The sequence below is a fragment of the Mus musculus genome, chromosome 11, assembly GCF_000001635.26.
Source record: "Mus musculus strain C57BL/6J chromosome 11, GRCm38.p6 C57BL/6J".
NCBI lineage: Eukaryota > Metazoa > Chordata > Mammalia > Rodentia > Muridae > Mus > Mus musculus.
The window spans coordinates 5,373,026-5,400,838 of NC_000077.6; the positions used below are offsets into that span (position 1 = coordinate 5,373,026).

Genomic DNA, 27,813 nt, shown 5'->3' on the forward strand with positions numbered 1-27,813 from the left:
AAGTCAGGCATGAGTACATACACCTGACTACAGTCCTCCCCACACAGAGTACTCTGAGGTCTCCCTGGACTCCCAGAATAAAGCTAGCTTCAATAGCATCAATGCCTATTTTCTTTTTTGTTTGTTTTTGTTTTGTTTTCAAGACAGTTTCTCTGTGCACCCCTGGCTGCTCTGTAGTACAGGCTGACCTCAAACTCAAGAGATCCACCTGCCTCTGCCTTTTGGGTGCTAGGATTAAAGGTACACACCACTACTTCCCAGACAACGCCCTACTTTCAAACTCAACATGGTAGGACTATGGCATCAGCATCTGATTTTTTTGTTTCTTTTTGTTTGGTTAGTTTTGCCCATAGATTTGTTTATATCTTAAAGTTTCTAAGGATAATTGCATTTCTAATTTTCTTTTTATGTTTGATGTTTGAAATGGGTGGTATTTTGTGTCTAGGGGTAAGAAGCCAAGGAAACAAGACCAAGTACAAAATACCTGAAGTAGGCATGGTGCAATGGAGATAGAAGGATAGGCAAGAGGGAGAGTATTTTAGAAAAAGGGAAAGTGGATACAGCAGGCCAAACCACAAAGACTTTATAAGCCTTCAGAAGGGAATCAGTGGTGAATTCTGAGGACAGAAGTAATGTGGTCTGGCGTGTCTTTTAACTGGATTGCTATAGCTGCTGCTGTACTTGGAAAGAATTGGTATGGGGAAGACCATAGAAAGTGGGACTGCATAAGGAAAGCTAGGCAGGAGGCTTGAGGAGAAGCAATAGCAGTGTGGAATCAGGTAGTAAAGTAAAGGTGTTGGTTGAGAAGTGGTTAGTTAGGCTCTGAGAGTGAAAGTAGAATGGTGGGGTGGGGTGGGGTGTTGATGAGTTAAAGACAGATGGGAAATAAGAAGGAACCAAGAAATGACTCTCTGCATAGACACTGCATAACCAAGATGAGAAAATAAAAGCCAGTGCTCCTCCTCCAAAAACTTTAATATTAATTAATTTATTTGCTCTTTAGCGTTAAAAATAGAACCAAAGCTTTGAGCATACTAGGCAGATACTCTACCACTGAGCTATGCCCCAGTTAGGGAGTTCAGTTTTAAACACTAAATATAATCTTTTTACTGAACTATAAAAATACAGTAAGTACTTTAAAACACAATCCAGAACATATAGAAAGTTTCTTTTTTGTTTGTTTTTCTATTTAAGGCAGAGTTTGTTTTTTTTAATTACTTACACACACACACACACACACACACACACACCACACACACACACACACACACACACACACACACACACACACACACACACTGTTGCTATCTTCAAACATACCAGAAGAGGGCATCAGGTCACATTATAGATGGTTGTGAGCCACCATGTGGTTACTGGGAATTGAACTCAGGACTTCTGGAAGAGCAGCCAGTGCTCTTAACTGCTGAGCCATCTCTCCAGTCCCCAGAGTTTCTTTATATAGCCCTGGCTCTTATGGTTGTACTTGCTATGTAGACTAGGCCGGCCTCAAACTCAAAGTAACCTATCTGCTTCTGCCTCCCAGGTGGTAGGATTAAAAGTGTGTATCATCACACCTAACTTTATAAAGAATTCTTAAAACTCAATGGTAAGAGCATCAACAAGTCAACCAAAACTAGCTAAAATATTAAATATTAAAATATTAAGTAAAATACAGGGTATGATAGTGCCTACAATCCCACTTGGGATTGTAACTTGGGAGGCTAAGACAGGAGGATTGCAAGTTCAAGACCAACCTGGGCTACAGAGAGGTTCAAAGCCTGAACAAACTTGAGAACCTACTTCAAAATGAAAAGCCAGGCACATGCCTTTAAGCCCAGCACCCAGGAGGCTGGAGGATATCTCTATGAGTTCTAGGCCAGCCTGGTCTACAGAGCTGGTTCTAGGCCAGCCAGGGCTACCCATAGAAATCCAGTCTTGAAAAAACAAAAAGAAAAAAAAAAAAGGAAACAACAACAAGAATCATAAGAATAAGAATAAAATAAGAAGAACAACAACTATAGCGACAAAAGGATTGAGGATATACCTAGGCAGAACATGTGCCTAGCACACAGCAACCCTAAATATAATCCCCAGGTGTCCTCCCTCCCTTCCCCGAAACACACACAGTAAAAAGTAGGATTTCACAAAGAAGCAGGGATAACAAGATGTCTGACAACATTATTCATCAGAGAAATGCACACTGAAACCGCAACAGGCCACTGTTATACAGCCACTAAAATGGCTAAAATGTAAAGATATAGTGTTGGCAAGAATATGAAGCAGCAGAATGCTTAAACACTGCATTTGTGAATGCATTTCCAAAAAGTAGTCCCTTCAGAAAAAAGATTTTGGCACTTCTAAATAGTTAAGCCTACCATATTCTACGAGATATTCATACAAGAAAAAAAACCATTTATCTATACACATTTTTTATTTAAATAATCACAGAACTATTTGCAAAAGCAAAAAACAAAAATGAAGAAAGAAGGGAGGAAAGGAAGGAGAGGGGGGAGGGAGAGAGAGAGGAAAAAGAAGACAAAAAGAAGGAGGAGGAGGAGAGGGAGGGAAAGGAAAGGAAAGGAAAAAGGAAAAAGGAAAAAGGAAAAAGGAAGGGAAAGGGAAAGGAGAAAAGAAGAGAAAAGAAGAGAAAAGAAAAGAAAAGAAAAGAAAAGAAAAGAAAAGAAAAGAAAAGAAAAGAAAAGAAAAGAAAGGAAAAGAAAGGAAAAGAAAGGAAAAGAAAGGAAAAGAGAAAGAGAAGCAATCTAAGTAAATGGATAAATCAGCTGTGGCATACCCATACAAGGGATTGTTGTTATTCAGCATAGAACAGTGATGTATATATGCTATGACAAGGATGAACTTCAAACATCACACTTAATAAGCAATCTCAGACTTCCTCTTTTCCTGCTAACATAACAGCAAAAACTACATATGCATGCTTTCCACTTATGTGGAATTTCAGAAGATGTAAACTACTCTATAGACAGAAGGCAGATCAGTGATTGACAGATCTGGAGTGAAGGCACTCAGTGCTAGACTATAAAGAGACAAAACACTTTGAGTGGTAAGGGTCTGTGGTAGTCAGAGTGTCACAACTCAGGTACACGCACAGCCTTAAGTTTATTGTATGTAAACACATCTATTGAGTATGTTCCTTTTTTAAAAAAGAAAAAGAAAATAAATTGCTGAATTTGAAAGCATTCTAAAGAATGCTCAGCTTTCCTCTAGAATTCTCACATTTTTATTGTTGAAAACTCTATTAAAGGTTCACTCTAAGACCCAAGAACTAAAGCTATCAAATGCAATCCACTGAGCATGAACAGTTAGTTTTATGTTTACCTTGAGCTAAGAGAAGCCAAACTGAGAAACGTCTGGTGAGGGTACTCAGGAGAGAAGAACCAAACACAGCCAACCACAGCAGCTCAGGTTCTTGGTGTCTTCTGTGCTCTCGTGAAAGCCAGTCTACTACTTGTTCTCTTTGAGTGATAATCAACTCCTAATTCAGGAGTGGTCTTTACAACTCATAATTCAGAACTGCAAAATTCCCAGTGATGGAATTTGAAAAGCACTGTCCTTGGCTCTAAACCATAAAGCCAAGAGTTGTGATTGGCCAAGATAATCCATGCACATCAACTGTGTTCTACAATTCTACACGCAAACACACAGAAAAAAATGCCAGTCCCATTTGGCCTGGTGGCTTATATTAATAATTTCAGGATTACATGAATTCAAGGCCAGCCAGGGCTACAGAGTAAGACCTTGTTCCAGGAGAGAGGCAGGCACAGAAGAAGAAAAGGGGGTGGGGTGGAGGTGTGAGCCCGTTCTGGAAGAGGAAAGGTTCAGAAGAATCCAGAAGCAACTCTGCTGACTTTCATTCAACTTAGTTTAAGGAACTGTTGTGTGGGAGTTTGGAGTTGGGTTATCAATAAATGGAAATTAAGGCTGTTAAGAAAATCTTCAAAATGCTACCACTCTATCTAATAGGAAGGCTTCCAGGTACAAGCAAGAACTACCCATGATTGTTGGTAAGAACTACATGCTTGTCCAGTCCCTTCTATTTTAAGATGAACCTCACTCATCACTTTATCAGCTCACTTCCCTCCAAAACAGCAGCTTGTAAAGGACACATTCCTTCCTGAACTATAACATCCTTTGTCTCTGTGGCACTCAGGATAATCCAACAGTGGATGAGCCTAGTCTTCTGTCCTAAGGAGGAAGACAGCATTCTCTGCTCCATCCTGACTGCTGTGTGTCCTCCACAGACAGTAGGTGGAACCAGTGGTGTATACTCACTCTGGTTCAAGCCATGTTAAGAGTTAGAAGTCCTTTCTATAAAATAACCCTAAAGTAAAACCCCAGTGCATAAAGACTAGTAAAAAAACGCTGAACTATGAAAGAGGCCCAAGGCTGTTCCTTTTGCTTCCTTGTTCCTGGTGGTAGCCTTCATACTATTCCACAAAACACGATCTGAAAATAATTCATAAAATTCTTGATTCTCAAAACACAGGCTATAGCCACTGCTGACACAGAGATTCAAGGGAGTATACAGGTGAGCTTGAGAAAAGATACTTATTATAACATAAATTAGAAAAAAGATAGCCAGCACAAATTCCTGGTAAATTTTTTCTTTTATAAATACCATCTTTGAGGGCTGGAGAGCTGGCTCAGCAGGTAAGAGCACTTGTTGTTCTTGCAGAGGACCCAGGTTCAACTTCCAGCACCCACAATGGTGGCTCACAGTTCCAGGGGATCTGAAGCCCTCCTTTGTCACTCATGTGGTACCCATACATACACACAGGCAAAACATCTGTACATATAATAAATAAAATAAAATAAAATAAAATAAGTACTATCTTTGACTTGAGGATGGTGGTGCATGCCTGTAATCCCAATCTTTCCCCACAGAGGCAAGAGGACCAGAAGGAAGTCCAAAGCTAGTGTGGACTACATGAGACTTTGTCTCAAAACAAACAGACAAACAAACAAACATTAAAAAGCCCTTACCCTTCCCTGGGAACAATCTTTGTCAGACATGGCAAAAGAGTACCGCAGAGACAGGTTCTAAACCAGTCTGGGTTATGTAAGACCTACCCTTTATTTTATTTTTAGTGTGTGTATATACGTGGCTATGCATACATCTGTCCACGTGTGTACAGGTGCATACTTATAGGTCAAAGATCAACTTTGGATGTCCTTCCTCAGGAGCTATCTTCATTTTGTAATAGGCTTTCTCACCAAAACCTGGGATGAAGCAAGTAGGCTAGGTTAAGCTGGCCAGTGAGCCCCAGGAATCTCCACGTCTGTCTCCCCAGCACTGGGATATATGCCCTGAACCTTGCATTTTATACATCTGCTGGAGGGGGTTGATGTGTCACACGTATGTCCTCATCTTTACTTTACCAACTGAAATATCTTCCCAGCCTAATCCTGTTCTTAAAAACAAACAAACTGAGCCAGTGTAGTTGGGTGACTTTAATTCCCAGCACTGGGAGACAGAGGCAGGAAGATCTGAGTTTGATGCCAACCTGATCTACATAGTCAGACTGTCTTAAGAAACAAAAAACTCAAACAGGAAAAATAATACCAAATTTACATAATGCTCTCTCAAATCTAAAATATTATTGATCATTACTTACCCCCACACACACCCCTCTCTCAAAATAAGGCCAGCCCTGGCTTGGCCTAGAAATTGTTATATAAACCAGGCTACTCAACTAGTTTTAAAATATTCCAGTTTCAGAGTTGATAACATATAAAAAGAGAAAAGCACAAGAATCAGCAAAATAAGTTGTCATTTTTTCAAATTATAATCACTGTTTAAAGGGCAGTATGTGTAATTTGTTTCTGTTTTTAAAGATTTATTTATTTATGTAATGTATATGAGAACACTATTGCTGCCTTCAGACACACCAAAAGAGGGCACCAGATCCCATTACAGATGGTTGTGAGCTACCATGTGGTTGCTGGGAATTGAACTCAGGACCCCTAGAAGAGCAGCCAGTGCTCTTAACCACTGGGCCATTTCTCCAGTACCATGTAGGTTTTTATTTGTTTGTTAGTTTGTTTTGTTTTTTAAATTAAATTTTTTAGGGGACAGTATGAAGCCTTGGCTGGTTTAGAATTATGTAGATCAAACTGACCTCCTAAGTGCTAAGATGAAAAGTGTGTATCACCATGCCTAGTTCAAAGAAAACTATTAAATTATGCCACTGTGAACTGAACTGTCTTCCCTAGACTCTTGTGATGAAGTCCTATTCCCCAAAGTATCCCTGCAGCTGAGGGCTTTACAAGGTAACCAGGGTTATATGAGGTCATGGCGAGGCTGTTGTAATGGGGCAAATGTGTTCGAGGAAGAGGCACCAGACAGGTCTTATTCTTGTTTCTTCTACCTCCTGAAGACACAACAAGAAGACAGCTATATGTCAGGCAGCCATCGAGCCAGCCATCAGCAGAAATCAGCCATACTGGTAAACTAGTCTTGGTGTTACGGCTTCCAGAACTATAAAGAATAAATGGTTCCTACTTAGGCAGCTCAGTTTGTAATGCTCTGTTGGAGAAGCTGAGTGGATTAAGACTGTGATTACTCAAGTGACAAATATGGAAGAAACTGCATCTGTCCCAGTGGTGGCCATATTGAGTTATGTACTAGGTTGGATATGGATCCATTTTATATGAGGCATATTTCATCTTTAAAACAAACCTATGTCATGTAACCACCAACATTGCCAGTTTCAGAGTAATACACTAAATAGCATGAAGGTGAGTGACCTGCCTAGAGTCATGAACAAGTAACAAATAAGAATTCCAGCAAAGTATAAATATGTGGGCCCCAGATCCCTGTTTTTCTAAACTACTCTATGTACATCCACAAGAGTCAATATTTTACCAATTCTGACTTTCAAGAATGGAAAATTCAACACATCTAAGTGCCATTAGTCAAGAGTCTGATTAATGACAGGCTGCAGAAAAATTATCCTTTTAGGATATAGTGGCATACTGGTCATTAGTACACATCACTAAAGCTTATCTCAGAGCCTTGAAGCTTTTGAAATATTCTAGAATGCTTAACTTAAAGCTCTCTTCATCTTTCTCATTGATATTCCAATCTTTGGGGGGAGGGGCAGAAGGAAAAAAAAAACAGGAACACATGCTTTACTCAGTGTCAGGGCTAGCCTATGGTTTTTATAACAATCTTCAGAGTCAATGAAGTCTCCAGACTGACCTCTCTCGGGCTGTAGCTTTGTTCCTGTTGCCTGCAGTGGCTCTGTGCCTGTGGCTGCTAGAATAGAGCTCTAAGCCAGAAGTGGACAAATACTCCCTAAGATGAATGATCTGGCTTATGGACAGAACAGCAGGGACGTGGCTAGGACTGGTTTCTAAGAATAATTACATATTAGTTGACCAAACAAACAGGGTCCTCCACCCACCAGTCCTTTCCTGTTAGTATCACTGTGCAGGACTACACACTACCCGACGCCCTTGATGCCAAGGTCTACTCTGAGCACTCAATGATGAATGGGGCCACTGGAGTTGTGCAACATGCTGGTCCCTCCTACATGTATGCAGAAGTAGCTCAGGTTTCTAATAATACTGGGAAGATGACCAAAGACAATCTGAAGTTGAGCAGAAACCTGACCTACACTATGATCATCAAGGAGGAAGGCTAAGAGAACCTCAATACCATTACACTTCACTATTCTTGTTTGATACCTAAGACACTGTCTGAGTGGGTTAATAACTGTAGCAGTCCTACCAAAAAAAATCCAAACATGTAAGAACCTCTTTTATTTTTATTTCTTTGAACTTCCAAACCTCATTCTTGTAACTAATATAGTTCATCAATTCCTAACTCAGAGCAATTATGTACATACAAATGTTACATTCTCAAACATGTTCTTAATTTTCACTGCCAAAGTTCACACCAGAAAAAATTAACTCAAGCCAGAGACTTGAGTGTTCACAAACACTCTTAATGGAAATAGACTGCTCTTTTCCCTCAAGCAAAGCAGAACAACTATGCAATGCCTTTGTGTTTGGGGCTCAAAACTGTGAATGGGAATACTTTCCCAAAGTCACTAATATACAAAAGAACCAAACAAAATCGTGAAAAAACATGGAAATAAAAAACTTGTCTACACTGAAAGGAGCTGTTCTGTTGATAAAGAGAGGTTCAAACATATTTTAAATATTTTTAAACAAAGGCCTAGCTGATGTCCCTTAATCCATCCATCCAGCTCAACTTTCTGCATAGGCAGCTGCGTAATAGAGTGCCCATCCAGAAGGGAGGGCCACAAACATTTCTTCAGTGCCCTGCATTCCTGGGGGACAAGGGACTCACCAAGGTTAACAGCAATCTCCAACCTCCCATGTAAGTACAACAACATCTTCATAAAAGTTTTACAAGGACATCCTGGCACGAACCAAACTACCACGAAGGGTAATGTTTCGGGGCCCTAAGCATTCCAGCAGCTCGCTTTTCTTGGCTGCCTTTCCCAGCTGTGTGGTTGAAATTGTCAGTCAGCTGGGAACCCACAGAAGGATACCATGGTGAAAGCACTTGGAGAAAATATAGCCAGATAGCCCCATGCAGGGTCAAGGCTCTGTGGTCCCAGGAAAGGGAAGCAGGTGGAGGCCAGTCAAGTTCAACATTTCTGACCAGGACCAGTGCAGAGCAAGAAGAAAGATGGACGCTGACACACACAGTCACTTGTCTCTGGGCCCATCAACATTCTCCAGCATCCTTCTAGAATCATCACCTTCAATGGTCACATTCTTCATCAATGTGACCATATACAGAGTATCACTCTAAGAAAGAACCTTGTGTGACAGTGGCACAGGTCACCCTGGGAAACAATGAAGTAGCTTTATGAAACAAAGTATCACAGTAACTGAAAGCATGGGACCATGACAGACAGCAGTCGGCATTGAGCCAATAGTCATTTCTCATGGCTGTAGAATACAGTAGTACAAACTGAGTAGCTTACATCACTGAAACTTACCATCTAAAATTTTAAAAGCCTAAAGTCAAAGTATCAGCATGGGCTGATTCCTTCTGAGCACTACAGAGACAACTTCCATGCTTCCTCAGCTTCTAGCGGCTTGCTGGCAACTATGAATGATTCTTGGCTACATCACCAGTCACTATTCACCAGAGGTTCTCCCTGACCATGTGTCTGTCCAAATCCTATCCTTTTTTAAAGGATACTACCCATAATGAATTAGGACTCTATTAACCTTATAGTACCTACATTAGCCCTTTTATGTAGACTCTGACTCCAAACATAGTCATATTCTGTGGCACTTCATGTTAGGGTTTATTTGTTTGTTTGCTTTTAAAGACATTTATTTTATGTATATGAGTACACTGCCACCATCTTCAAACAAACCAGAAGGTATCCAATCCCGTTATAGATGGTTGTGAGCCACAATGTAGTTGCTGGGAATTGAACTCAGGTCCTCTGAAGAACATCTGAGCCATCTCTCCAGCCCTCCTGCTAGGGTTTTAACTCACAAAAAAAATTTTCGAGGGGGTGGGGTGGCGAAGACATTAGCATTTATTTTCATTTTTTAACACGTCTTTCAAATAAGTAACTACAGAAGTCAGACCTCTAATGTCATGATGAAGGAATAAGGTGGATAAATAATTTTTTAAAGTGGGTGAAAATATGTGGATGAGAGAAACACAGGCAAAGTGCCACCTCAGAGGGAAACAAAGACAAATCAGTTGTTAAACAATACATTTCTGGACTGTTTTGGCAGTGGCCTGTTGCCAGTAGCTATACAGTAGACTCTAAAAGCCTGGCAAGATATAAAAGAGGTTGAGGTGCAAAATACACTAATGGCCCAGCTACGGCTTCAGATGGAGTCATAATTGGCTGGGAAACTGGGCTCACCTTACAATTCCATGAATTGCTAAGTTGGAGTCTCATGCCATTCAGTGAGGATTTACATAGCAAGGAACGGGTCATTGCCAGCCACTAGCCTGGACCTGAACTATACACTCCAAAGTTTCTTAGTGTGAGGAGTGTCCTAAGACAAAGACATGGAAGAAGATTCTTATGGGCCACAACCTTTGCAAATTTAAAGCACAAAGAGAAATAAAGAAGAAACTGGGAAAACATTTTATTTTTCCTTAAAGCTTCAACAGGAATAGCATTGTGATTTTAAATTCTGAGAAGGTAAGGAAATTGGATATTTAAAAGGTTAGGTTACCAGTCTCGAAGCAGCAAGTGCTTTTAACACATTAGCCACAATTCCATTAAATACTTCCTAGGCCATCAATTCTCAAAATCCAATCTGTAAGGTGAACTGCTTCAATCTCTTCAGGTAAAATGTAAAGGCAAAACGGTTTTTGTCAGAATACAAAGACAACATTTGCCTTTTATATGTTGGTGGCATTTATTCTAAGCAACAAAGAAAAAAGCTGAATGAAATTAGTGTAGTGTTACCACACTTCACTTTTAACTATACACATGCAAGTGACATTTTCTAATGAATGTTGGTAAAGCGATACTGAGATTTTATACATCCCAATGGAACTCACTTGTTTTCATACTGTTTCTTTTGGGTGTAACATATGCATATGTATGCATGCACACACACATACAGGTAGAGGCAGGAGTTCAATGTAGGATGTCTGTCACTGTCACTCTCATCTTTTGACCCAGGGTTCACTAACTGGTTAGATTAGCTAGCCAGAGAGTTCCAGGGAGTTCCCTTCTCACCTCCAAGCCCACAGTGCTAGAGTCACAGATACTCATGACCATACCTGGCTTTTCTATGGACTCAAACTCAGGTCCTTGTGCCTGCCTGTCATGCATTTTAACTGACTGAGGCATCTTTCTAATCCCTTGTTTTCATATTGTATGACAAAATGTAAGTAATACTACTTCTGATTTATAATGAAACTTGACAGCTATTTCAAATTGTGTGATTTTGAGTCGCAAGTTAAACTAGCCAATTTTTTAGAGACTACATTTTACTTAAAAGAATACCTGGGCTGGTGAGATGGCTCAGTGGGTAAGAGCACCCAACTGCTCTTCCGAAGGTCCGGAGTTCAAATCCCAGCAACCACATGGTGGCTCACAACCATCTGTAACAAGATCTGACTCCCTCTTCTGGAGTGTCTGAAGACAGCTACAGGGTACTTACATATAATAAATAAATAAATCTAAAAAAAAAAGAAAGAATACCTGACAAGTATGATTAAATCTCAGATATATTGATAATTATAGGGCAGATAGATTTAGGTAGGTATAGGACAGACATTTTCTCCAATGAATAAAGAATGCCCATAACGTCAAGAAATTTAATTTAAAATTTTATTTCCAGTGATAAATTTTCAAATAAAAAGTAGTTTAGGGAGCTGGGTGTGGTGGCGCACGCCTTTGATCCCAGCACTTGGGAGGTAGAGGCAGGTGATTTCTGAGTTTGAGGCCAGCCTGGTCTACAAAGTGGGTTCCAGGACAGCCAGGGCTACACAGAGAAACCCTGTCTTGGGGAAAAAAAGAAAAAAGAAAAAAGGAAAAAGAAAAAAGGAAAGAAAAGAAAAGAAAAGAGAAGAGAAAAAGAAAAAAGAAAAACAAATGAACAATAACAACAATTATCTTCTATAATGAAGATACTATTCTGCATCTACTACTGAATGGCTAACATCAGAAAGATAATCGAAGTGGGAAGGGTGGTACTGGAGAAAAGGCTAGGGAGTTGAGTATATATACTAGGGGTGGGGGTGGGGGAGTGGAGAGACAACTCAGCAGTTAAGAGCACTGGCTGCTCTTCCAAAGGATCCAGGTTCAACTCCCAGCACTCACATAGCAGCTAACAACTGTCTGCAACTCCTATTCCAGAGGACTCTCATAATAGACATACATGCAGGCAAAACACTAATGCACATACAATTAAAAGAAAAAAATTGGAGCACCTGGGAGAGCCATCTTGGGTCCCAGATCCCTCAGAGACTAGTCTGCGGAGGTAAGAGTGCAGAATACAGAAGCTACACAGCTTCTGGGACAGGCCCTGTTTTGGGCTTTCATCTTCAGCCAGGAGGCAGGTGCGAATGCCAGATATCTGTGCACCTTCCCTGCAAGAGGAGAGCTTGCCTGCAGAGAGTACTCTGACCACTGAGACTCAGGAGAGAGACAGACTCCCACCCAGGTCTGCTGACAGGCTAACAGAATCATGGGAGGAACAAGCTCCAACCAGAGACAACTATAACAACTAACTCCAGAGATTACCAGATGGCAAAAGGCAAACGTAAGAATCTTACTAACAGAATCCAAGACCACTCACCATCATCAGAACGCAGCACTCCCACCTCAGCCAGTCCTGGATACCCCAACACACTCAGAAAAGCAAGACTTGGATTTAAAATCATATATCGTGATGTTGGTAGAGGACATCAAGAAGGACTTTAATAACTCATTAAAGAAATACAGGAGGACACTGCTAAAGAGGTATTAGTCCTTAAAGAAATACAGGAAAGGGGCTGGAGAGATGGCTCAGTGGTTAAGAGCACCGACTGCTCTTCCGAAGGTTTTGAGTTCAAATCCCAGCAACCACATGATGGCTCACAACCATCCGTAATGAGGTCTGATGCCCTCTTCTGGGATGTCTGAGGACAGCTACAGTGTACTTACATGTAATAAATAAATAAATCTTAAAAAAAAAAAAAGAAATACAGGAAAACACAACCAAACAGGTGATGAAATTGAACAAAAACATACAAGACCTAAAAAGGGAAGTAGAAATAATAAAGAAAACCCAAAGTGAGACAAAGTGGAACCACAGATGCGAGCATCAGCAACAGAATACAAGAGAGGGAAGAGAAAATCTCAGGTGCAGAAGATTACATAGAGAACATGGGCACAACAATCAAAGGAAATGCAAAATGCAAAAAGATCCTGACTCAAAACATCCAGGAAATCCAGGACACAATGAGAAGACCAAAACTACGGATAATAGGAGTAGATGAGAATGAAGATTTTCAACTTAAAGGGCCAGCAAATATCTTCAACAAAATTATGAAAACTTCCCAAACCTAAAGAAAGAGATGCCCATGAACATATAAGAAGTCTACAGAACTCCAAATAGACTGACCAGAAAATAAATTCCTCCCGACACATAATAATCAGACAACAAATGTACTAAATAAAGATAGAATATTAAAAGAGTAAGGGAAAAAGGTCAAGTAACATATAAAGGCGAATATGAGAATTACACCAGACTATGAGAATTACACCAGACTTCTCACCAGAGACTCTGAAAGCCAGAGGATCCTGGACAGATGTTATACAGACCCTAAGAGAAAACAAATGCCAGCCCAGGCTACTATACCCAGCAAAACTCTCAATTACCATAGATGGAGAAACCAAAGTATTTAATGATAAAACCAAATTCACACAATATCTTTCTGAGAATCCAGCCCTTCAAAGGATAATAAAGGGAAAACACCAACACAAGGATGGAAACTATACCCTAGAAAAAGCAAGAAAATAATCCTTCAACAAACCTAAAAGAAGACAGCTGCAAGAACAGAACACCAACTAACAACAAAAATAACATGAAGTAACAATTATTTTTCTTTAATTTCTCTTAATATCAATGAACTCAATTCCCCAATAAAAAGACATAGACTAATAAACTAAAACTGGCTACACAAACAGGACCCAACATTTTGTTGCTTACAGGAAACCCACCTCAGGGAAAAGGACAGACACTACCTCAAAGTAGTGAAAGGCTGGAAAACAATTTTCCAAGCAAATGGTCCAAAGAAACAAGCTAGAGTAGCCATTCTATATCAAATAAAATTGACTTCCAACCCAAAGTTATCAAAAAAGACAAGGAGGGGCACTTCATACTCATCAAAGATAAAATCTACCAAGATGAACTCTCAATTCTGAATATCTATGCTCCAAATACAAGGGCAGCCACATTCATTAAAGACACTTTAGTAAAGCTCAAAGCATACATTGCACCTCACACAATAATAGTGGAAGACTTCAATACCCCACACTCACCATGGACAGACCCTGGAAACAGAAATTAAATAGAGACACATGGACACTAACAGAAGTTATGAAACAAATGGATTTAATTGATATCTACAGAACATTTTATCCTAAAACAAAAGGATATACCTTCTCAGTGCCACATGGTACCTCCTCCAAAGTTGACCATAAAATTGGTCACAAAACAGGCCTCAACAGATACAAAAATATTGAAATTATCCCATGCATCCTATCTGATCACCATGGACTAAGGCTGATCTTCAATAACAACAAAATAGAAAACAAAATAGAAAGCCAACATTCACGTGGAAACTGAACAACACTCAACTCAATGATTCCTTGGTCAAAGATGAAATAAAGAAAGAAATTAAAGACTTTTTAGAGTTTAATGAAAATGAAGCCACAACATACCCAAACTTATGGGACACAATGAAGGCAGGCCGAAGAGGAAAACTCAAAGCCCTGAGTGCCTCCAAAAAGAAACTAGAGACAGCATACACTAGCAGCACACCTAGAAGCTCTAGAACTAAAGGAATTGGAGGCCTTCCTTCTCTGGCCTGTCAGTAATTGCATCCACATGCATACACCCTACACTGAAAAAAATCATAATACTATAACTAAAAGTTAAAATCTGGGGTTTTGTTTTCTTCTTCATTTTTTGGTTTTGCTTGTTTGAGACAGTCTCTCTGTGTAACATGCCTGGCTTTGTAGAATTGGCTGGGTTTGAACTCAAATCTGCCCGCTTCTGCCTTCCAGAATGCTGGATTAGAGTGTGCCACCACATCCAGCCCTTAAAATCTGTTTTAAACGATAAATCACAGGGGCTGGATAGAGGTTTCAGTAGTTAAGAGAACCACTTAATACTGTAACAAGAGAACCAGGTTCCATTTCCAGCAATAGCATGGTGGCTCATAGCCATCTATAACCCCAGCTCTAGAGACTTTTACAAACACTTATATACATTTTTTAAAAAATCATGATTTAAAAAAAGAGAAAGATTAGTTAATGGAGACATCTTGCTGACAGGAACATCAAATGGTATAGCCAGCCACATTGAAAAGGTATGCCAACTGCTCAAAATGTGACTCTATATGAAGTAGAAATTCCTCGCCTAACCTTGTAACCAAGAATAAGGAATATCCACAGTTTAATAGTAATCAGCAATCAATGTTTGATAACAAGGGACTAGTAAAAAAATATTGTTCTCAGGCGTTTATTTACAGGAATCCAAGTACAAGTGTTAAAAAAATATGAACTCCTGCATATGGGCAGCAATGACTGAAATCTGTGAGTCAGCATGTGGGTGTGTTCAGAAGGAGTTGGAGGTGGTGAATACGATCTATATACATTTTATTCATGTATGAAATTACTGTAGAATGTTTTTTGTTTTTGGTTTTGTTTTCTTGGTTTTTCGAGACAGGGTTTCTCTGTGTAGCCCTGGCTGTCCTGGAACTCACTCTATAGACCAGGCTGGCCTCGAACTCAGAAATCTGCCTGCCTCTGTCTCCCAAGTGCTGGGATTAAAGACGTGCACCACCACACCTGCCTCAAATTATTTTTCTTGAAAAAGTGTCTCATACCTTGGCCCCAGTTTGTTATGTAGCCAAGGATGACCTTGAAGTATTGGTCTCCTTATCCCTGACTTCTCAGTCTGGGTTGACAGGCAAGTACGACCGCAGTTTCTGCGACACTGGATATATCCATACCCCCTTCTTTAAACTTTAGAATACTGTTGGTATTTTGAGGTTTTATTTGAGTTGATAGCCATTAATGCTTTGTACATAAAAATAAAACGAAGGGATTAGAGGAAGTTCTGGCAGGGCCTATGCCCAATATATGTGAGACCCTAATTTCTTTTCTTTTTTTTTTTTTCTTTTGTTTTCGAGACAGGGTTTCCTGGGTAGCCCTGGCTATCCTGGAACTCACTCTGTAGACCAGGCTAGCCTCGAACTCAGAAATCTGCCTGCCTCTGCCTCTCAAGTGCTGGGATTAAAGGCGTGCGCCACCACTGCCCGGCTCTATAGGATGATTTTTAAAAACTCTCAAAAAGAGCCAACTCTAACCTTGTTCATCTTTCAAAACTGTTGGAATTGAACAGCCAGTCGTGAGTTGGCTCACTGGGTAGGTAACAGGGTTTTCTGCCCAAGCATGAGAACCTGAGTTCAGATTTCTAGCACCCACATAATAAGCCGGCATGGCTGCAAGCATCTGCAACCCCAGTACTAGGGAAGACAGCTGGGACTTACTGGCCAGCCAACCTGAAAAAATGGGGAGTCCTAAGTTCAGTAATGGACCTCCTTCAAGGGACTATGGTAGGGAGCAATGGAAGAAGACATCTAACACTGTCCTCTGGCCTCCACATGCACACACTCATGTACCCTCCTATAAAGCACATATACCACACACATAAACCACATGTACATCAACACAAAATACTGAACCCAACAGAAGAAGCATGTCCTGTAGTTTATCCATATCCCAGTGCTCTGACTTGAACTCTCAACTTCCACATGTCTGAGAATATCTCATCTTTTCCAGCTTTACAGATTTCTCAAATGGCTGGTGACAATGAGTTCCAAAGAACCAAAAGGCTGAGCTCAGGGTTTCACAGCTGCAGAATCTCTGAACTCAATCAACTTTATAACCAAGTGCATCTTAACATACAGCACAGACTTTAGCCCTCAGTAGCTACCACCACAACTGAAATTTCCTGAATCCTTTTCTCATCCCTCTAATGCCTTGAAATCCAAATTCAGGTATCAGAATTATTTCAATAACAAATAGACTAGCTCCCAAGTCCACCACTATTCTCATCCACCTTTAGCCAGACCTCCTAGACTTTGTCATTACACCTGGTTCAAACACCTGACATCTGGTACCACTGCATGATCTCAGGAAGGTGATACAGAAAACTGCTAAGGAATAGAGTAAAATGCAAGTTAAAGCCACTGTCATTCTTTGAGTGACATTCTTTTCACTCAAAGAATGATAGTGGCTTTAACTTGTAAAAAGCAAAGTCAGGGCTGTAGATGGTAGTTCACTTAGCAGACTGCTTTATCTAGTGTACACTAGGTTCAGTCCTCAGAACGACATTAAATCAGGCATAGTGATACATGCCTATATATCTGTAATCCCAGCACTTAGGAGGTAGAAGCAGGAAGAAAGAAATGTAAGGTTATACTCCAGAGGGAGTTCAAAGCTAGCCTAGGCTACTTTTTTTTTAAAGCAAATGTAGGTATCAAATTTTGGTAATTAGCAATTATCAACAACAAAATGAACAGAGGTATTTATTTGTACAAATCACCTATTAAGTAAGCATTTAACTTTAGATTTAAAAAAACTTTCTCATAATGCTTTGTGGGACAAACAGAATCAATTCAAATGAATGTTCTCAGCTTATAAAAGTACCATCTGTAAGATAAAGAAAATGAAATCATTAAACACCCTCTACCAAAGGAACCCTTTTATATGTATCACACAGGGGTTTTCCCCTTATTTCCTAGTTAAACAAAATTAGGAGTTTTAATTTTCTTTTCTTAGAGTAAATTCCCAGAAGAAAAGGTGTTGGTCCAGGAATAGGAGTACTTGAGTTTCTCCACCAGCAGCAGTGCACAAATTATGGGAACCTGTTTTCTTCTATCTTCTAATGAAACTTTTCTTGTAGCCTTTAATATTTGGATAGTTTGGTTTGTTGGTTTTTTTTTAAGACTTCTTCTAAAAAATTATAACCCTGGGTTCTTTTGGAATCCTCGCTGTTTCACAAAGTCCTAATGTCCCTATCTTGTCCAAGGCAAGAATACTCAGTTGAAGCCAAATGCAAAAATTTCCCCAGCACATAGTCCCTAGCACAAGGGCATTCAGGGGAGAACCATGGGATTCCCAATTAAAAAAAAAAAAAAAAAAAAAAAACGCAAAGATGATGTTTTGGGGAAAATAGAGATGTTACAGTATATAAAGATTTAGGCAATTTAGCAATTCCCAGACCTCAGATTACAACAGAAAGCAAGTTTACTGCCAGCATGCAGACCTTGGAAAGAATAAAAGAAAACAAGTGGTATTCCCTTCTCCTCTTACTTATGTTAATCACGCTATTAGAAAGATGAGAAGGCAATTAAGTAGTTTTAACAACCACTGCAGCATCTGTTTCCAAATTAACTAGGACTAGCCTGCAAACATAAAGCTTATGGGGGGAACATGAAGGGAGCTGCTTTCTCTCTCTTCTACTCTCTCCTTCCCTCTCCCAAACCTCCAATTTTAGACAGAAAAAAATCCATACTGAGGGACACTGGGAACCCTAGACTAAATGCACTAATGGCAGGCCCCTACCCCCAGCTTGGTAAACCTCCCATCTATAATCCAACATGAGAGACAACAGGCAAACAGCAAGAGGTCATCGTCAAAGGACTGGTTGCTAAGGGAAGCAAGTATAGAGGCTGCAAGCATGTCCCCATCAAAGTCCAGCAGCTGCAGAAGAACCACAAAGGTACAGTTCCCTTCGGAGTGGAGCAGGAAGGGGCAGGGACTGAGGAAGAAGAGGAGGAGGGGAAACACACTCAGCAGCTGCCCTGTGGAACATTAAACCTGGTAGTTTCGTACTGTTCAACAAGAAGAAACTAGAAAGAAAAAAAAGCCTTAAAAACAAAAACAAAAACTAACATTTCCTGAAAATGCCTTTTAAAGAACTACCCAAATCTTCCAGCAAACCTGAGATGGTTAGAGAAAGGTCATAGCTATGGAAAAAGCAAACACTAGTGATACAAGGAAAGGAAAAGCTTTGAGAATATACCAGAACAAATATGACCATCTCTTAATGAAAATGCTCACAATTTTTAGTCTAAAATGCCCCTTCCTGATGCTGGCTCATGGAAATGTACTTATCTAAGTGCATGAATCTGAGAGGAATCTGAAGCTGCTTTTGTTTTTCCAAGTAAAAGAGATAAGAGTCCACAGCCCCTAAGTGGGTACCTCAAATATTCCCTTTCACATTTGAGATCTTCATATAACACTGGCCTCTAGGAACTGAATAGTACCATTCCCTCACCCTGAAGAAAAACCAAAGGCTTGGGATCACCGACTTATCAAGAGGCCAATCTCCCCAACTCTTGAGAAACAACCCCTTCTAAGGGCCAGCTACAACTCTAAGACTTAGGTATCAGAAGGAGAGTTTAAAAACTGGTCTTCAGCAAGGCAGTGGTAGTGCATGCCTTTAATCCCAGCAATCAGGGAATCTCTGAGTTTAAAGCCAGCCTGATCTACAGAGCAAGTTCTAAGACAGCTGGAGCTAAACAGAGAATCCTCAAAAAAGGGGAGGAGGAAAGAAAAAAGGGAAGGAGGGGCCTAATGTAGAGATGGCTCAGCAGTTAAGAGCACGGACTGTTTTTCCAGAAGTCCTGAGTTCAATTCCCAGCAACCACATGGTGGTTCACAACCATCTGTAACGGGATCCAATGCCCTCTTCCGGTGTGTCTGAGGAAAGCGATAATGTACTCACAGAAATAAATCTTTAAGAGTTGATCTTCTTGCTCACCTTATGGTTGCTATTAAATAGCTTCTTTGAAAGTACTGGGCTTTTCTCTTACCTCCCCCCCAAACAAAAAAACCTGCCCACCTATAGCTTTTAGGAAATCATCACAATAGAAGTCAGGCTATAGACAGGTAGACACTGCTGTGTGCTTTGATCCAGTTCCTTGTCTCTATTATATACAGTTAGATGTTAACCAGCCTTGGCTCTAGCTCCCTGCATCTACTACACATCGATAGCTGCTGCTGAGCTCTGCTGAAAAGGTGCTCAGACCATCAGAGAGTAACGTCTGGTCAGAAGCAGTGCCTGAATCACAGACTAGAGGGGCTGCAGAGATGGCTGAGCAGTTAAAAGCACTGACTGCTCTTCCAGAGATCCTGAGTTCAATTCCCAGCAACCACATGGTGGCTCACAACCATCTGTAATGGGATACAATAATCTCTTCTGGTGTGTCTGAAGAGAGAGACCGTGTACTCATATACGTTTTTAAAAAAAAAAAAAAAAAAAGTGAGACAGACTAGAGAGTACACCAGAGCCCAATGTTCCATGTAGGGGCAAAGCTAAATGGCCTGGATTGTTTATTTCAATTTAAACACTTAGAAGTTAAAGACTTTTTGGGTTTTTTTGTTTGTTTGTTTGTTTGTTTTTTTCAAGACAGGGTTTCTCTGTATAGCCCTGGCTGTCCTGGAACTCAAGACTTAAGACATCTTTTTGTATCAATGGACCTGTCTTCATCATATTCTGTGAACTTAAAATGCCCTAGGTTAAAAACAAAACTTTAATGACTTGTTCAATTGGCAAAGAGTTTTTCTCAATGACTGACTGTCCTCAGCCAAGCACAAAAGACTAAACATGTAATTTAGAAAACAATCTTGCCAGGCATGGTGGCACACACCTTTAATACCATCAATTGGGAGCTAGAAACAGGCAGGCAGACCTCTGTGAATTCTAGGTCAGCTGCAGCTTCAAAGTGAGACTCTGTCTCAAAACAAACAAACAAACAATCTTATTTTATCAGTGTGATGAGGTTAAAATAGCCCGTATAAAATTTCAGCACTGTCAATTAAAAGAGAGCTAAAATTTGATTTTTAAAATAAAAAGCAATAAAGAAATACCTCTCAGTCCATATCAACATAAATTGGCATTACTCCATATTGCTTGGTGCCATGTAGCTAATAAATAGCTACTGCTCACGCAACATTCAAGTGACTTCTGATTTTCTTCCCTAATTGTAGCCACCACTGTCTGCTCACCATCTCAAGCTAATCTTTTCTACAGCGACAAGACTGCTAAGAAGCCTACTATATATACTGTTGCCTTAATATCAGAGAACAGAAAAGAGGGGAGAAATGTTGTGTTTATTACCATGACGACAGACCACCTAAGGGCCTTTCACTTCTGTGGTCGAATGCTGGAGAACCGAAGACATTGGGGGTGGGGGTCATGAGGGTCATGAGGGTGAGTCAAATGCCTGAAAAGGAACAACTGTCCATAAAATGAACAATCTCAGTAGTATCAGTCCCATTACAGGTTGGTTCTTTTTATTTAAATTTTTGGCTAAAACCATCAAAGGCTTCTGCAATGGTAACTTTTTTTTTTTCAAGAGTAAATCCCTGCTAGTAACAGTGCACAACCAGAGATAAATTTTAGAAGACTCAGACAAACTCCCCATCCAAAGAATGAAGTGCTTGTTCCTGTCCTGGGAGCCTTCTGAAGTCCTAAGAGGAAGACCTTGGTGGCCCTGGGTCAGGTGCCAGCAGCCTCTAAAGGGGAAGAAGGCAGGGGCCTCTGAATGACCAGATTAAGTCTGAATGGAAGAAGACCCTGTGATTAAGTTTTCTGAATAGTTGGCTCTCTCAAAGGAGAGCAACTGCCTTAAAAAAAAAAAAAAAAAAAAAAAAAAAAAAAAGAAACAAACAAAACAACCCCAGTGTGGCTCTCAACGTCTATCAAAACTGAGAGTCCTGCTGCTCAAACTTAGGAGAGTGGGTTTTCACAAGCTCTACAGACTCATCTAACTTCCAAAAGGAGGAGGAGGACAATAACACTATCACACTCGTGGACAGGTGAGACTGACAAGGCACTTCCCATGAACACCAGTCTTCCTAGGACAAATTTGCAAACTTTCCCAAGTCATTACATAGTGAAGAAATGGTCATTTAACTCTTCTACCTACCCCATCTTCAGCAAGTTTCTTTATAGTAATCTCCCAGCATAGCTGACATAGCATCCCTGTGGGAAAGCACTCTGCTCCAAACATGAGCAGAAACGGCAAAGAGCAAGAAAAGTATTTATCTAACCTATGGCAGGCTGGTTAAAAAACAAACAAACAAACAAAAAAATGCCCTGGTTATACAAGGCTCAGGCCTGCTAAGGTTGCGTTCTGCTTTTCTAAGTAGTGAGAGAAATATCAACATAAATCTTCCTTCACAGAAAAAGAGCTAAGGACAAGACAACTTATAATGAAGAATGTTCATATATCAAGTATAATTCATTAAAAAAAAATCTTGTTCAACAAAATGTTCAATGACAAAATGTTAAAAGCTCAAGGTTGGGTGGCAAAGGCTAATGCTTTTAAAACCAAAGGGAAAAAGACAGAAGTTAAAAAAAAAAAAACCTTACAAAACTATCATATTTAATCTCAACCTGCCATACATGACTTGAGCCAATTCTCTAACATCTGTTTCTATAACTGAAGTTTAGGGGACACAGGGTCAAAAGGCACAGATCTTAGCTCCATGAAATTGTAGCTGCAGAGGAGAGTCAATGTGAACAGAACACGATAAATATGGGGTTGGAGGGTATGAATCCATTGAGAGGATGCTTTAAAGACCAAAGATAAGGACAGAAGTTCTCAGGATGGCTTCTGGATTTGGTTTCGAGAACTTTAAAAGGCAAGCTCTTCACTTAGTAATCAATGTAGCAGATACTGCATTTACACTAAACATACCATTTATTTTTACATATGGGGCAGAATGTTAGTTCTGGATTTAAATTTATTTGGTATTTTAAAGTTTTTTTAAAAATTATATGTAGTTGTATGTATGTTTGAGTGCAGGTGCCTAGAAGTACAGGTGCACAAGAGGCATTATTAGATCCTGCTGAGGCCGGAGTTACAGATGATTATAAGCCATCCAACATGAGTGCTGGGAATTGAACTGGAGTCAATTACAAGAGCAGTACATGATCTTAACTGCTGAGTCATCTCTCCAAACCAAACTTATTTAACTATTGCTATTATATACTGGGGCATGGTACCAAGCATCTGTAATCCCAACACTAGAGAGGCAGAGGCAGGAGGATCAGAGTTTGGGCTACATAAACCCAACCCATAATACTCACAAGATAGACTCTTTAAAATACTCATTAGAAAACTTTGTAAAGATCATGGCATGAAATTCTCAAAGAATGGAAATAGTTTTAAAAGTCCCAAGTGATGAAACAAACTTTTAATTTCAGCACCGGAGAGGCAGAGACAGTTGCATCACAGGAGCTCTCTGCTAGCCAGCCTAACCTACCTGGCAAGTTCCAGGCCAACAAGAGACTCATAGAAAAGCATAGAAAAGCCAGCCCAGTGTGGTTGTATAAGCCTTTCAGAACTTAGGAGGAGAGGCAGGTGAGTTCAAGGCTAGCCAGGTCTACACAGAGTTCCAAGACAATGAAGACAGCTGAGGAGTGAGCTGGAAAGGGGAGAGTAGGCAGCAGCCGCAGAGGATGGTGAGTCACAAGTATCAATACCTTGTCACCAACACAAGATTCTAAAAGCACCTCCAAACATTGGTTTAAAACACTCAAGGCGCCGGGCTTGGTGGCGCACTCATTTAATCCCAGCACTAGGGAGGCAGAGGCAGGCTCTACAGAGTGAGTTCCAGGACAGCCAGGGCTACACAGAGAAACCCTGTCTCGAAAAACCAAAAAAAAACCACCACCAACAACAACAACAACAACAAAACAAACAAACAAAAAAACCCACTCAAGTAATGTCTGAACCTGTCTGACAAACACAGTTGGTATCATCCATTAACCTGTCCAACAGCAGCTTCTTCTTTTTTTTTTTTTTCTCCTTTGGTTTTTGAGACAGGGTTTCTCTGTGTAGCCCTGGCTGTCCTGGTCACTCTGTAGACCAGGCTGGCCTCCAACTCAGAAATCTGCCTGCCTCTGCCTCCCGAGTGCTGGGATTAAAGGCGTGCGCCACCACTGCCCGGCCCAACAGCAGCTTCTAAAGAGGGATGAATGATATCTCAGGTTGTCCTCTGGCTTCTACATGCACCCAGATACACATGAACAAGCACACAGTAACACACAGAATTTCAATATGGGTCTCATTTCCAAGTCTAATGGCTGAGTGCTGACTTTACAACAGCATGAAAGTCATATATATATATATATTGGGTATAAATCCCCAAATTTTGAATCTGGATTTTTTTTCCTAAGCTGTTGATAATTCAGTACAAAACTCTCCAAAGAGGCTAAGCAATGGCAAAGACCCTACTGTGTGCTGTGTTGCTAAGTAGGAATCATCTGTGTGTGTTCTGTGTAGTTTCAGCTTATGATATTTCCGACTTATCATGGGTTTATCTATAATCACTGTGAGCATGTGAACCTCAGCTGCACCATCGAAGCTGCACATGTATACCTTATCCTTCAAAGGACTTTTGAAGGCTTTGCAAGCTCTTACGACTCACGGTCTTTCACATAATGCTTTCTCCATCCTAGAGTACTGAGAATGAACCCATGAGCTCAACAAGGCTCTACAACTTAGTTGTATCTCCAGCTCCATAAAGTACTTAAAGGTACATTCTTATTTTTCTATGTATTTCACGTCTGAAGTAAACTGGAGTTCAAGGATACTCTTCCCCTTCCTAAAGCAGCATAAGGATGGCACTGGGAAGCTGAACAAACAAGCAAAGTGCACACTCCGCTGTACTGTATTCTGATCACAACCCCCGAAGTGTCAAAGAAGAAAGCCGGCAGAGCGTTTACTCCATTAACCTCCCTAACCCTCTTCTGTTAACAGGAAAATAATGATACCAATTTCTTAGGATTGTTTGATAAATGATTGAGATAATATGTTAAGTGGTTGGCAGTGTCTAGAATATGCTAAGACCTCCACAGAGGCCAGGAAATAATCTCTAATCTCCAATATAAGATAAAAGGGACATGTGACTATCCCTACCTTTCATCTGCTAGATTTACAATAAATAAAAAGATATGAAAATAGATAAGATGTATTAAAATTTAAAAGGGTAAAAAACAAAAACAAAACAAACAAGCAAGCAAAACCATGTGCACTGCCCTTTAAAAAACAGTGAAGCAAATCCAGAGGTGCTGATAAGGAAAAAAATTAGAGTTAAAAAAAGTACACTTGTCTTTAGATTCTTTATAGTTCTAATGTAAAGGCTCTGTAACAGTTGCTACTGTACAGGATGGAAACTAATACTAGGAACTAGACCTGAGCTAAATGCATACACCTTTAATCCCAGCACTTGGGAGGTAGAGGCAGGTGGATCTCTGTGAGTTCAAGGCCAATCTGGTCTACAGAGAGTTCCAGGACAGCCAAGACTACATAAAGACCCTGTTTCAAAAAAAAAAACAGAAACAAAACAAAATGAAACAAAAAAAGTATATCCCCAAATAAGATGGATCTGCGTACTAAGAACAGAAATAGGGCATAGGTTATCTGTTCTGTATCACAAGTTTCCTATAAATCTAAACTGCCCCCAAAATAAAATAGTTGTGTAAAAAAGTAATACTGTGTACAGCACAGACCATTGTTTTATAAAAGTATGTCTATATTGGAATATATACCTTAAGATGTTAACAATTGCTTCCTCTGAATATGAACATTAAAAAATGATGTTTATTTCCTTGTCCCTCTGCATCACAGGGAGAATGCCAGGTCAGCAGCAGCAGCTGGGAACTTGTCAGAAATGCAAATTCTCAGGCCCCACCCCAGAGCTACTGAATCAGCCTCCCAAGAGGTGGGGCCAGATGATTCTGATGTACGAGAAAGCTAGAGAATAGTGTCCTACATCATAGAAACTGGTTTTGTAACAAGTGTCACTTTCACAGTCAAAACAATAGAACAATGAAGCTGGGAAAAGGGGTCAGTGTGCTGATGGATTTAAGAGTCACCACATGCCCAAACATGGTATATACCAGGCACAGCAATTCTCAAGCTTAGTGACCTAGCAGCTCTGTCTACCTCCCAAACCCAAACCAGCTTAGGAGGAACTTCTGGAATGCCTGCAGAGACATGGCTGAATCAAGTTTGCCATTTGGGTTTTTTCTTTTTTTCAAAAAAAAAAAAAAAAAAAGTTACGCAAAAGACAAGTCCATTGGCAGATTTTGATCTTCATCTCCAAATGAATGGCATCTAGTCTCAGTTTGAAATTAACAGCACTAGCTGAGGTGTAACAGTTTAAAACCTGGAAACTCCCAAACTTGTAGATAGTACAGCTGGGAGGAACGAGGCAGTGGGCCATGCTTTGGAGATGACCTCCTGTGGCCTCCTTCAAGCCTGTTTTGTAGCTGGAGTATTTAAAGCCCACCAGAATCATCCTCAGACTGACTACTGCAGAGGGTAGAAAACCCATGGTTGCTGGGGTTTTTTTCCCCTCAACTCAATTTTGAGAGAATGTTCTATACTTTTCCAAGTACCAAGAGGATGCTTTTGTCCATTAATGAAACTTTGCACATGCTATGGAAAAGAGAAAAAGAAATGCAACTTCTAGAAATATCTACCTTATAACCAATCAATTTATTCCTTCTTATGACTGGCTAGAGCAGAGACTTGCTGGGTTGGGAAAGGAGAAGGTGTGAACCAGTCAGAGTAAACCTCTTGAGACAATACAGCTATTCTGGGGACTTTTCTGAGCCCAAGGAACAGGGGCCACCGTCCAGGTACAGAGGGACTTAGGTGTTCTACCACAGGGCTGTTGATGAACTTCTAAACAAGAGTAGGAAAGTTGAAATGATAAGAAACTATATACTAGGGTATCACGTTGGATGGGTAAGATGGTCACAACTACCATGGATGAGATCACCCAAGCCAGAAAGACTAGTGGGGGTTGGTCTGGTCTGGGTGGTGACTGAATGAGGTCAGGTCTTTCAGCTATACAGTAAACCAAGACCTATGAATTAAAGACCTTCTCATGAGTCTGGCAGCATCAATGAACAGAGACACCTAAGAAATACTTCAAGGTGAATGAAAGGGAAGATACCTGGGAGTGACTGACATGTGACATCTGTACCTAGAGAACAGCGACTAGCTTTCTAAATTGCATCAGCTGTGTATCCACATAGTACTTACTGAGCTCCCCCTTCCACTGAAGATAGCACCAGAAAAGATGGCAGGTGGGGGCTCCAGTTCAGATTCCTCATTAATGGTGAAGGACAACAAATATAGGCAGAGCTCTCTGAAGCAAAACCAGACACTTCCCTCTCTTTCCCTTGGGTACTTAGCAGTTGTGTGAGGAGTCGCTTTGCAAATGCTGAGAGCTCTTCATTGCTGGTGAAGTTGCAGACTAACTGTGGAATATCATTTTATGAAGCTATGAGAAGTTAAAAACCAACAAACCAAGCCAGGCTTCATGCCTTCAATGCCAGTGCTTGGGAGGAGAGGTTTGAGGCCAGCCTGGTCTACAGAGCAAGTTCTAGGACAGCCAAGGCTACACAGAGAAATTGTCTCAAAAAACAAACAACAACAAAATAAACAAACAAATAAAAACAAAAACTAACAAATCTTGAAGGACATGGAGTGTTGGTGTTAGCAGTTTGAATACTTCATGCACACAGCACTCAACAGCAGACAGACAGCCTAGTTCCCAGATGTAGAAAGACAGAATGCAGCTGTGACCCAGGGAGAGAAGGCCGGTCAGTATAGTTCAGGTAAAGAACGAAAAATGAGAAAATAAAAGTGATGAAGAGCAAGACTTCAAGCCTGTGCAGAGGGGCTTTATGAATCTACAGAGCTGGAGGGAACCAAACCATCTGATTAGAATATCCACAGTGGTACATCCAGACAAAGACAGGTTTGAGGGAATTGAGCAATACAGAAATTCTATACCAAAAAAGTCCTATTTAAAAAAAAATCACGGGACAAAAAATCAAGATCATGAAATCCATGTCCAGAAAGTGGGACAATATCTGAAGCTTCTGGAAGAGAAACTGGGGGCTTAAAGTAAATGTTGCTTAAGCTGTTCATGGTAGCACACCCTTAATCCCAACACGCAGGAGGCAGAGACAGGTGGAGCTCTGTGGGATGGCAGCCACCACCGTCAG

General features: G+C 40.4%; 1 protein-coding gene across 2 annotated transcripts in view; it reads right to left on the bottom strand.

The window, feature by feature from the left end:
• The window catches only part of Znrf3 (zinc and ring finger 3), a 168,519-nt gene that overhangs the window by 96,697 nt on the left and 44,009 nt on the right, over window positions 1–27,813 (bottom strand). Inside the window, exon 1 of one of the 2 annotated variants that reach the window (NM_001290501.1) lies at window positions 8,544–8,715. The exons of the other annotated variant lie outside the window; for it this stretch is intronic. The gene's annotated coding sequence lies outside the window, so the exon portion shown is untranslated. Of the gene's footprint in view, window positions 1–8,543; window positions 8,716–27,813 lie in introns of those variants that run through there. 2 annotated transcript variants of the gene reach the window in all.